Here is a 10074-nt window from a genome sequence, read left to right as displayed (position 1 = left end):
CATGGCAGTTCTGCTGAAAACAACGTTAGTCCGGGTTAGTTTCATTCAAATTATGCAAGTTAGAGTCCAAAACAAGGGCAAAAGTGTTTGAAAAAGTAAATACGTTGGAGACGTATCAATGGCCATCCGAGTCGCTCCTGCTTGAGCGCCACCGAGTCGCCACGACCCGCCGGCGCCCCGCCTCCACTGCATCTATGCTGGGACGCTGTCTCCATCACGCCTAAGCCGCCACCATCTGCAAAGGACCGCAATGGGCCGTCTTTGAGTCCGCCATTCAACAGCCGCGGCGACCATTCCCCTGCTTCTCTGCACGGGCTCGTGACGCGCCGAGCCGCCGTGCATGCTTTTGAGACTCCTCCGCCATCTTTACGGCCTCAAGCAGCCGCAACTGCCAAGTTGCCATCACCAAGCCACCTCAGGTTTCCTCCTGAATCACCGTCGTGACTCAATATAACATATAAAGTCTCCTAGAGTGATAGTCTAATAGTCTAACATATAAAGCCTCCTAGAGTGATAGTGACAACGAAGGCCTAGCGCACGGTACCACGCGAGGGAAAAAAGACCACCACACCGTGCCCGCGCGTGAGGGTGAAGTGCACCACGCGAAGGAAAAAAAACACCGTAGCACGCGAGGTAGAAAGCGGCGCCCCAATCCACAGCCCCGCACCCCTCGCTCCTCCCTCCCTCCCTCCCTCCCTCGTCCTCACCCGCCGCCGCTCCCTCCAACCACCTCCTCCTCCTTCCGATGGGTCGCCGGATCCGTCGGCCACCCCATGGACTTCGCCTCGAACGCGGGCTGGGAGAGAGAGCGCGGGCGGGCGGTAGAGGAGGGTGGCGGGCGCCGACGTCGCAGTCGAGGGGGAGCAGGGCTGCCGGAGCTCGCACGGATGCGCAGTCGGAGGGACGACTGGAGGAGAGTAGGAGGTAGGTACGCTGGGACAGGGTGATGTCGCCGGCGACGGCAGGGCCAGTCGGCCGGAGCTGGATTGATCCGGAGGCGCTCAGCAAGAGAGGCGGACAGCGGACCGATGGAGAAGGGATCGGCATCGGGCAGCTCGAAGACCCAAAACGGCTGCCTCATCATCTACCTCACCGTCTCTCCTCCAGTACGCGGATGCTCTGCTCGACCTCTTCCTCGTCATGGCTGCTCAACAAAATAAGCAGGAGCAGCCGGTGCAGCCGAGCGTCTGCCTTAGGCTTCAGGTACACAACAATTCTTCTCTTCTTCCTTTTTTTACTCCCTTTCTTTCAGTACCCTGCTCCCCTTCCAATATTTGTTTGTGCGGCTGTCAGCAGGACATGGCGTTCAACGGTGGATGCAGGCGGCCTATGCCAAGGTGAGCTTCTCCCATCGTTTTTCCTTCTGCTCTTGATTTGATCTCTACCTTATGTGTCCTCCTACCCACCAATCCGCCTTCAACATCAATCTTAGGATATACTTCTTATGCTTGCCTGTGAGCTGTTTGATAAAATGCGCGTGTAGTGACCAAAATGCGAGGTTGTGTTTCCTGCTGTTGATTGATCGTTGCTTTGGTCGAGGTGGGTTATGCTTGCTTCTGCTCTTCATTGTATTTTTGTTCATGGCCTATGTTGGAGAGGTTATGCATGTTCCCTCAAAGAAGCCTTATGTCCAAGAATAAATTACTTACGTTTGAGTGCGAGTAATGACATAATTTGTAATTTTTCATTTCCCTTTTGCGTGTTCATTAGGGATTCCTATTCTGTTCCTTGGCTTACTAACCTTGGTAAGTTTAGAAATCGTATCTTATACAGATATACATCTCTTCTGCATGTCTCAAATGCTAGCTTGGTATGTTTTCAAACCCCCATGAACTATATCTATTATATTTCTGCAATTTTAATGGCTTAGTTTCACGTGTTAGATCATTGTTTCCCAGTTTATACCAAGCTGATTACAGTAGACCATCTATTTGGTATGGTACCTACAGGTTTTCCTACTTAATTATATTCGATGTATAAGAGGAATTATTTAATAAGATCACAGACATCACGTTTGATAATTAGGCGCAGCTTACCAATTGCCGCTTGCTAAATCCATCAATGGCAGTTCTTTACCATTAGTTAAGAAGTGAATATATATTTGTTAAATGTTGTTCGTGTTCATCTGCACCACGCTGCAGCTGGTGCGGGCGGGCTGCTGTCGTTCATCTACCCCACGCTGCAGCTGCTGCGGCACGGCGTCCGGCTATTCGGCGACCAGGACCTGCAGAGCAAGGTTGGCCTGCTCATCGACTATGTTGGGGATCAGGTTAGCATTTTGCCATATCAGCGGCTCCTCTCCTCGTCGGCGCCAGCGCGCGGGTCGTGGGGCGTGAGGAGAGGGAGGGGGCAGATGCATGAGAAGGAGGACGACCAGGCGGCGACGCGCCCGCCCAAGTGTAACTAATTCCTCTCTCTTGTTTGCAGGATCTAATCTCTCCCATGGCGGTCGGCGGCGCTCTGGCCGTGGAGGCCTGCTCCTCATGCTCCTCCTCTGGTATGCCTCTTCGCCCCTGCCTCTCTTTCTCTCTTTTTTCCTCTCGCTCTAGGGTTAGGATTCAATCCTCTTTAAGAGAAAAAACAACCCGAGTGTAACTGATTCCTCTCTCTTCTTTGCAGGATCTAATTCTTGATTCTTGCGTCGGTCTGAACTGTGCGATTTACGTTTCGTCAGAGGTGAGCCACTTTTTTCCCGCTTGCTTACTACCTGTTTGATGAAATGCGGTCGTGCTTAGAATCCTTTTTCTGTTTGGGGTTAAGATCTGTCCTATTCCCTTCTGCTCGTGCTGTTGTATATACTGTTTTTAGCATTCTTGGTAGAAGAGTTTCCTTGTGGGTAGAAAGCTTGGTTATGTCCTGATTTATGAACTGTTTTCTTCCAGGTCTGTTCTTGGGATTCTGGTGCTGTTGATCTCGTCAAGGGCCTCATCTGCTTTCTTTCATCTTGTGAAGGTTCCATCCTCTGACCTCATGCTTCTTTGTGTGCACTTGGTGATTATTATTATTAGTACTTTCCCTGCTAATTGTTTACTATTTCAATACATTTTGTTCCTCTAACATAGTGTCTTTAGCGTTCTTGGTAGAACGGTTTTCTTGTGCATGGAATGTTTTATCCTCTTACCTTATACTATTTATTTGTGTGCTCTTGGTAATTATTGTTTGAGTCCATTTTGTTTGTCTTCTATCGCTTATTTCCTTTCCAGCTGTACGATATGCACGTGTGTATGTTTTGTTTGTATGCTGCTTGCACCTTTTCCCTACGCTTTAATGCTCTTGTTTCTGCCTTTCTTTCCATTTGGCATATGTGCTTGGTCTTGCTCTACGAGAGTGAGCTCTCATATTTTCCTGCATCTACATCTGTTGCAGGGTTTCTTTTCTACGGTTGGTGTCAGCAGTCAGCTCATCTCCTGGTTCATCGTCCAGTATTTGCACTCCTCTGATCAACTTGCTAAGGTTCCAACTTCCTCTTTTACTTATATTCTTTATACTTGTTGCAAATCAAGTAATTTAACCGGTTCTAACTGTGTGTGTAACTTGTGGTGTGACATTTTGCTTTTTTTTTGTGTGTTCTTATTGGTGCTATTGCCTGCTGTTATTTCTGCTTACATATATTCTTTCCTGCTTCGTATTGTGCAATTACTTCGTTTACCTAGAATGTGTGCTCTGGTGTCCTTTGTTCTTCCAATTTTGGAACTGTGGCAGCACAATGTGCATTGCTTCCGCCTTTTTACTTGTGTGAGATCGACGGGAATGGTCATGTGCTTGCTGGTGTAGAGATTGATGTTCCTGGGGATGGCCTTATAGGTAATAAACCTAGGTTTATTTTAGATTCAAATCACTTAGTTTTTTTTGAGCCATGGAACCTGCAGTTTTACACTGCCAGATTGAGACATGGAAATTCATGATGTACTTTGCGAGACCCCTGTCCGTTAGTGCCTCTTTGATCGGCTCTGCTATGGCATTGGATAAGCCTTTAGTACAGTGAGCTTTGGTAGAAAATGGTTCTGCCATTCTTGAACAGCACCTGTACTAAAACTGAATAATTAAATGCAACCAACATAGACTTTCCTGCTATCTATGATTACTCAACAAGTTCTTTTAGTTTTAGTCTGACATGGTAGCTAACACCAGTATTATAAATTGTTCATATCTATCTTCTTTGACCATACTACATATGCATAGTACTGATCAATGGCAATAATCCTTATATGGCCTTTTTTATGAGCGATAATCTAACATTTATAAAATCATCTTAGGATTTCCTAATGGATCCTGTACACATTCCACCAAGGGTTATTTTGGATGCTATGCTGAACACACTCTATAGCTCCCAAAAGCTGTGTACTACACCCAGCCTACAGGAGACATTGGTATAGAGACTGATTGAGTATTATCCATCTCTGCAGCACTTGCCAAAGAGCACTGTCAAGAGATTTGTTTGTCAGTCTGAGTCATCTTGCTACTTTTGCAGGTTTATTTGCATATGAAATCACCAGAATTTTCGCCATGGCTCTGGTTCTTGACATGGTGCTTAAAAGCACTCATCCCATCTTGATTATTCGCATACAGTTTTTTGTTTTTGTTTTTACTGATTCACTTCTATCGACATTTTTTTATGTCCCTTTTTATGACCAGCTTGGTCATTTGGTCTGGATGGAGTCATTCAACTCGGAAAGAAAAAAGAATTTGAGAATGCTTTATCTTTCATGCAATAGTTGCGGTCAATTGTTCTTGGTTTTTCCTGTAGTAGTTGATAATCAGTCTGAACAATAGTAGTAAAGCCAATAGCAGTTAATTTGAGACGACTTTTATCTTCCCTACAGTAGTTAAGGTTGATTGTTCTTAGTTTTCCCTGTAGTGTTTAATTTGATTGTTCTGAGCATTCAAATTGTACTCTGTTTCTCTCCTACTCTTTTCTGACAAATGTTATTATCTGTGCTTCATTACTACTCTCTCTAAATCATGTGAGAGTTGAATGATGTTGCAGGATAACTATTGATGGTGAAAAGATTGTGGTTTTTTATACTGGTATAGGGGGAGTATAATACAAATGGTCCTTCAAATCCAGTTGGAAGCTCCTCCCTGTAATTGATGAAGGCAGGATTTACTATTTCTAGGGAGTAAGAGGTTTATTTGTTGAACCATGATATCTAAGGGAGTAAGAGGCAACGTCCAGGTTGGTACATAATGGTTCTTAGTCTTTTGCTTTATGACATCGAATGAACTTTGCAATTCTAAGTGTCTATCATGTCCTGCATAGTTTTTTATTTTGTGTAAGCTGAGAGTATTCATAGTTCCATTTTCCTATTTTTGGCAGGGGTATCTAAGAGAGCTGGTCCAGGCTTGATGGAAATCGCTTAGTACATTCATGGGATCACAAACTTTTGGCGTTGGTTGAGATTAGTGACGCGGGACCATTAATAACTAGAAGACTGTGACAATTAACTTACTGTTTCATGAATTAGAGAGGCTGGGTTGGACCAACTCCATGTTACAGGCCCTTTCCTCATTGCATTTCTCTTAACATTAAATTGATTAAATTATAATTTCAGTAGGAAATCTACAACATACCCAGATCATTATGATTACTCTTTATTGTTTTTGTTTCTATATCTAATTGATATATAGATTTTGCATCTTGTCCTATGACATGTACTTCTGTAGTTGTGTCCATTGGACTTACTCTTTTCATTGTGGCATCATGATTCCTCCTTTTCTTGGCTTGCTATATATGTTTGTTTCATGCTCCATTTGGTGTTCCAAAAATATGCTCAATTGTTATATGTATCAAATACAGTCTCTCCCAGTGGTGAACCATCTGCTTATTGTTTTACATACAGTCGCTTGATTATTTTTGTTCCTCTATAGGCCTCTGATCCTGTCTGCAGTGTGCGGCTAGGTTGTTCGTCCGCCTAGGTCGTAGGTTCTTTCCTTCCTGTTGACGGCAGGTACAAGACTCGAGCAATGGTTAACAGGCAAGCACTATATACACCATTCATCTATGCTAATATAGCCCGTCTTTTAAAGCCAATGTATGCTATCACCAATTGATCGGAATATTTTCTTTCAAGCATAGCTTTCATGTAATGGAATATAAGTATCTTTATAAGTTGATTCTAAATCAATCTCATACACATACTTTGAATGCTTGGCTCGCTCTCGCTTTTTGCGCCATGGTCAAGGGTGCAACGATGACTCTGTCTAATGTTTATCACTTCATAGCGCCTATATGTGACTATCTACTTTGTTTGCTAATAACATTGTAAATAATTAATCGTAAGCTTCTTAGAACACTATGTATCATTACTAAGTATCTATCTACCAGCAATAAGTACTTATTTTCATATGTTCCAATATGTGTCCGAATAATATTAATGTACACTCTTTCAATACATGGCTTACTCTCGACCTTTGCGCCATTGGCGCAACTGGTCATCTAGTTCATTCAAAGGAGGATACCATCCCATTATACCACATCATAATTATTCTAATAGCATGTTGGTGTAAACCATTATAACTCATAGCTAATCAAGCATGGCACAAGCAATTATAATCTCTAAATGTCATTGCAAATATGTTTACCTCATAATAAGCTGAATCAGAAACGATGAATTTATCATATTTACAAAAGCAAGAGAGGTTGAGTTCATACCATCTTTTCTCATCTCAATAAGTCCATCATATATCGTCATTATTGCTTTCACTTGCATGACTGAACGATGTGTATAATAATAGTGCACGTGCAATGGACTAAGCTGGAATCTGCAAGCATTCAACTCAAGAGAGAAGACAGGTAATATGGGCTCTAAGTTAAATAAACAATCATGCATATGAGAGCCACTAAACATTTTTAATATGGTCTTCTCGACCCCCAAAGGAAAGAAAAAAAATAAAACTATTTACACGGGAAAGCTCCCAACAAGTAAAAGAAGAACTAGAAATCTTTTTGGGTTTTCATTTTAATTTCTACTACAAGCATGGAGATTAAACTAACTATTTTTTTGGTTTTTCTTAAGGTTTATCAAACACACAAGAAGAAAGCGAGAAAAAGGAATTTAAACTAGCATGGATAATACAATGAAAGAGTATGAGCACCGACGACTAGTGTGTGAACATGAATGTAAAGTCGGTGAGAAATATGTACTCCCCCAAACTTAGGCTTTTTGCCTAAGTTGGTCTAGTACCAAGGACCGCTGCTACTCTTCCCGGTGTACTGGGAAGTGTAATCAGGATACCACTAGCTCGTCATCTCCGGATCCCACTGGAAAGATGATGCACGATAAGGGTCCAGTGCAGGTTCCGGCTCGGGTTCAGGTTCTGGAGTGGATGCTTGGGCTCGATGAGCATACACCGCCTCCGGCGTGACAAGAAAATTATTTGCAAGCAAATCGAACAACAGAGGCGCAGGCAAAATAATAGTCTCATTGTGTTTCTTATTAAATCTAAGGTTATATAAAAGCATCTTCTCTTCGTTGTCAACAATAAACTTTTGGGCTACCATGCTCTTGTAATTTAAAATGTGAGGAGGCAATTTTGTCTCCTCTTTCTCATGGTGCCTAATAGGTATCTGAAAATGTCTAGCAAGACATGAAGCATAGATACCTTCAAATATGGGGCCTTTTGTACGATTCAGGCCTAGCCGTTTAGCAATGACGGCACCCATACTAAAACTATTATCTCCAAGCAAGGCATGTTGAAGAATGATAATATCAAGAACACTAAAGTTTCCACTATTTCCACGACCAATCAAGCATCTACTAGCAAATATGACAAAGTAGCGTAAAACAGGAAAGTGTATGCTAGAGATTTTCGCCTCGGAACCCTTCTTTGGCTCCTCTACAGCGATAGTGTTAACAAAGCCATCCCACATCTTTACGATGGGGTTCCTCTAATTCTCCCTCATAGGGTATCCTACCTACCGCGCAAAAATTACGTCAAGACATTTCTCTGAATTTATCATATAAATGAAATGATACTGAAGGCGGTGACTTCTTAGGATAATAATAAAAAAATTGCACGAAAGTATTGGTGAGTAAGAGATACTGATCGATCCGGTCGTGGAGGAAACCGGTGAGGCCTGCATTCTCGATCAAAGAATAAAAATCTTCATGAATTCCAGCTTCTTTCAAGAAATCATCGCATGGCCATTCACACGACCGTACTTCCGCTAAGCGAGGAAGATTATACTTGGCCTTTTCCTTCTCTTTAGCGTGTTTTTCTTGAGAGCCTTGGCTAGAAGAGCCCCTGAAAAGTTTCCTTAACATTTTCTTAAAATTTCTGAAATTTTAGTAACTTCAAAATAAAAGTGAATAAAACTAAACAAGATTGGTAGCAACTACTCCTACAAGTGCCTAGAGCCTATATCATGCATTAGAATTGCTTGGGACCTCATAAATTTAACATGCAAGCTCAAGAACATGGTCACCTATGCGGCAAAAATTTGCAATGAATAAAGCACTAGAACAAAAACTAATTGGACCAATGGAGGAGTCACATACCAAGCAACAATCTCCCAAAGTAGTTTTGTGAATGGAGCTTTGAGCAAGGAGATCGAAAATCGCAGCAAAATGAGCTAGAACTCGTGCTTGAGCTGGATGGGGATTTTTTTTGGGTAGAACATGAAGTGTGTGGGTGCTGGCATAAGTGGAGGGGGCCACCAGGGGCCCACGAGACAGGGGGGTGCGCCCTCCACTCTCGTGGCCTGGTGCTTGCCCCTCTTGCAGTGATTTCAGTGCCTAAAATCCTCAAATATTCCATAAAAAATCATACTAATTTGCAGGGCATTTGGAGCACTTTTATTTTCGGGATATTTTTTTAATGCACGGATAATTCAGAAAACAGACGGATAATGTTATTTTTGCTTTATTTATTCTAAATAACAGAAAGTAAAAAGAGGGTACACAAGGTTGTGCCTTCTAGTTTCATCCATCTCGTGATCATCAAAATGAATCCACTAACAAGGTTGATCAAGTCTTGTTAACAAACTCATTCCGAATAACACGGAACCGGAGAAATTTCGAATAACACTAAGTTACCTCAACGGGGATATGAAAATCCCCAACAATAAGAATATCATACTTTTTCTTGACAATTGGGAGAGGAAATTCAAAACCTCCAATAATGATAGTTGGAACTTTTCCAATAGAGTTGATACTATGAACTTGATATTGTTTCCTCGGAAAGTGTACCGTATGCTCATTACCATTAACATGAAAAGTGACATTGCCTTTGTTGCAATCAATAAGAGCCCCTGCAATATTCAAAAAGGGTCTACCAAGGATAATAGACATACTATCGTCCTCGAGAATATCAAGAATAACAAAGTCCGTTAAGATAGTGACATCTGCAACCACAACAGGCACATCCTCACAAATACCGACAGGTATAGCAGTTGATTTATCGGCCATTTGCAAAGATATTTCAGTAGGTGTCAATTTATTCAATTGAAGTCTACGATATAAAGAGAGAGGCATAACACTAACACCGGCTCCAAGATCACATAAAGCAGTTCTAACATAATTTCTTTTAATAGAGCATGGTATAGTTGGTACACCCGGATCTCCAAGTTTCTTTGGTATTCCACCCTTAAAAGTGTAATTAGCAAGCATGGTGGAAATTTCAGCTTCCATTATCTTTCTTTTGTTTGTAATGATATCCTTCATATACTTAGCATAAGGATTTACTTTAAGCATATCAGTTAAGCGCATACGTAAGAAGATAGGTCTAATCATTTCAGCAAAGCGCTCAAAATCCTCCTCATCCTTTGTCTTGGATGGTTTAGGAGGAAAGGGCATGGGTTTCTGAACCCATGGTTCTCTTTCTTTACCGTGCTTCCTAGCAACAAAATCTCTCTTATCATAACGTTGATTCTTTGATTGTGGGTTATCAAGATCAACAGCAGGTTCAATCTCTACTTCATTGTTTTTGCTAGGTTGAGCATCAACATGAACATTATCATTAACATTATCACTAGGTTCATGTTCATCACCTGATTGTGTTTCAGCATCAGAGATAGAGATATCATTGGGATTCTCAGGTGTGTCTATAGTAGGTTCACTAGAAGCATGCAAAGTC

At 42.0% G+C, this 10074-nt stretch overlaps 2 long non-coding RNA genes across 10 annotated transcripts; both read left to right on the top strand.

The window, feature by feature from the left end:
• The first annotated feature begins 602 nt into the window (after positions 1-602).
• Positions 603-5837, top strand: LOC125507908. Of its 9 annotated transcripts, none has more exons than XR_007283123.1 (11): positions 604-1203; positions 1294-1337; positions 2142-2269; positions 2428-2497; positions 2620-2676; positions 2883-2952; positions 3367-3453; positions 4257-4370; positions 4472-4527; positions 5035-5176; positions 5318-5837. It is a non-coding gene; the product is annotated as an uncharacterized LOC125507908 (long non-coding RNA). The 9 variants fall into 9 exon arrangements; XR_007283120.1 differs by having other exon boundaries at positions 605-1203; positions 4988-5176; XR_007283122.1 differs by having other exon boundaries at positions 603-1203; positions 4257-4527.
• Positions 5838-6729: 892 nt separating this feature from the next.
• Positions 6730-7550, top strand: LOC125507909. The gene is made up of 2 exons (XR_007283124.1): positions 6730-6793; positions 7017-7550. It is a non-coding gene; the product is annotated as an uncharacterized LOC125507909 (long non-coding RNA).
• The last annotated feature ends 2524 nt before the right edge of the window (positions 7551-10074 follow it).

Source organism: Triticum urartu, chromosome 5, assembly GCF_003073215.2.
Source record: "Triticum urartu cultivar G1812 chromosome 5, Tu2.1, whole genome shotgun sequence".
In the NCBI taxonomy this organism is placed as follows: Eukaryota; Viridiplantae; Streptophyta; class Magnoliopsida; order Poales; family Poaceae; genus Triticum; species Triticum urartu.
This window is presented reverse-complemented; position numbering and strand designations above follow the sequence as displayed.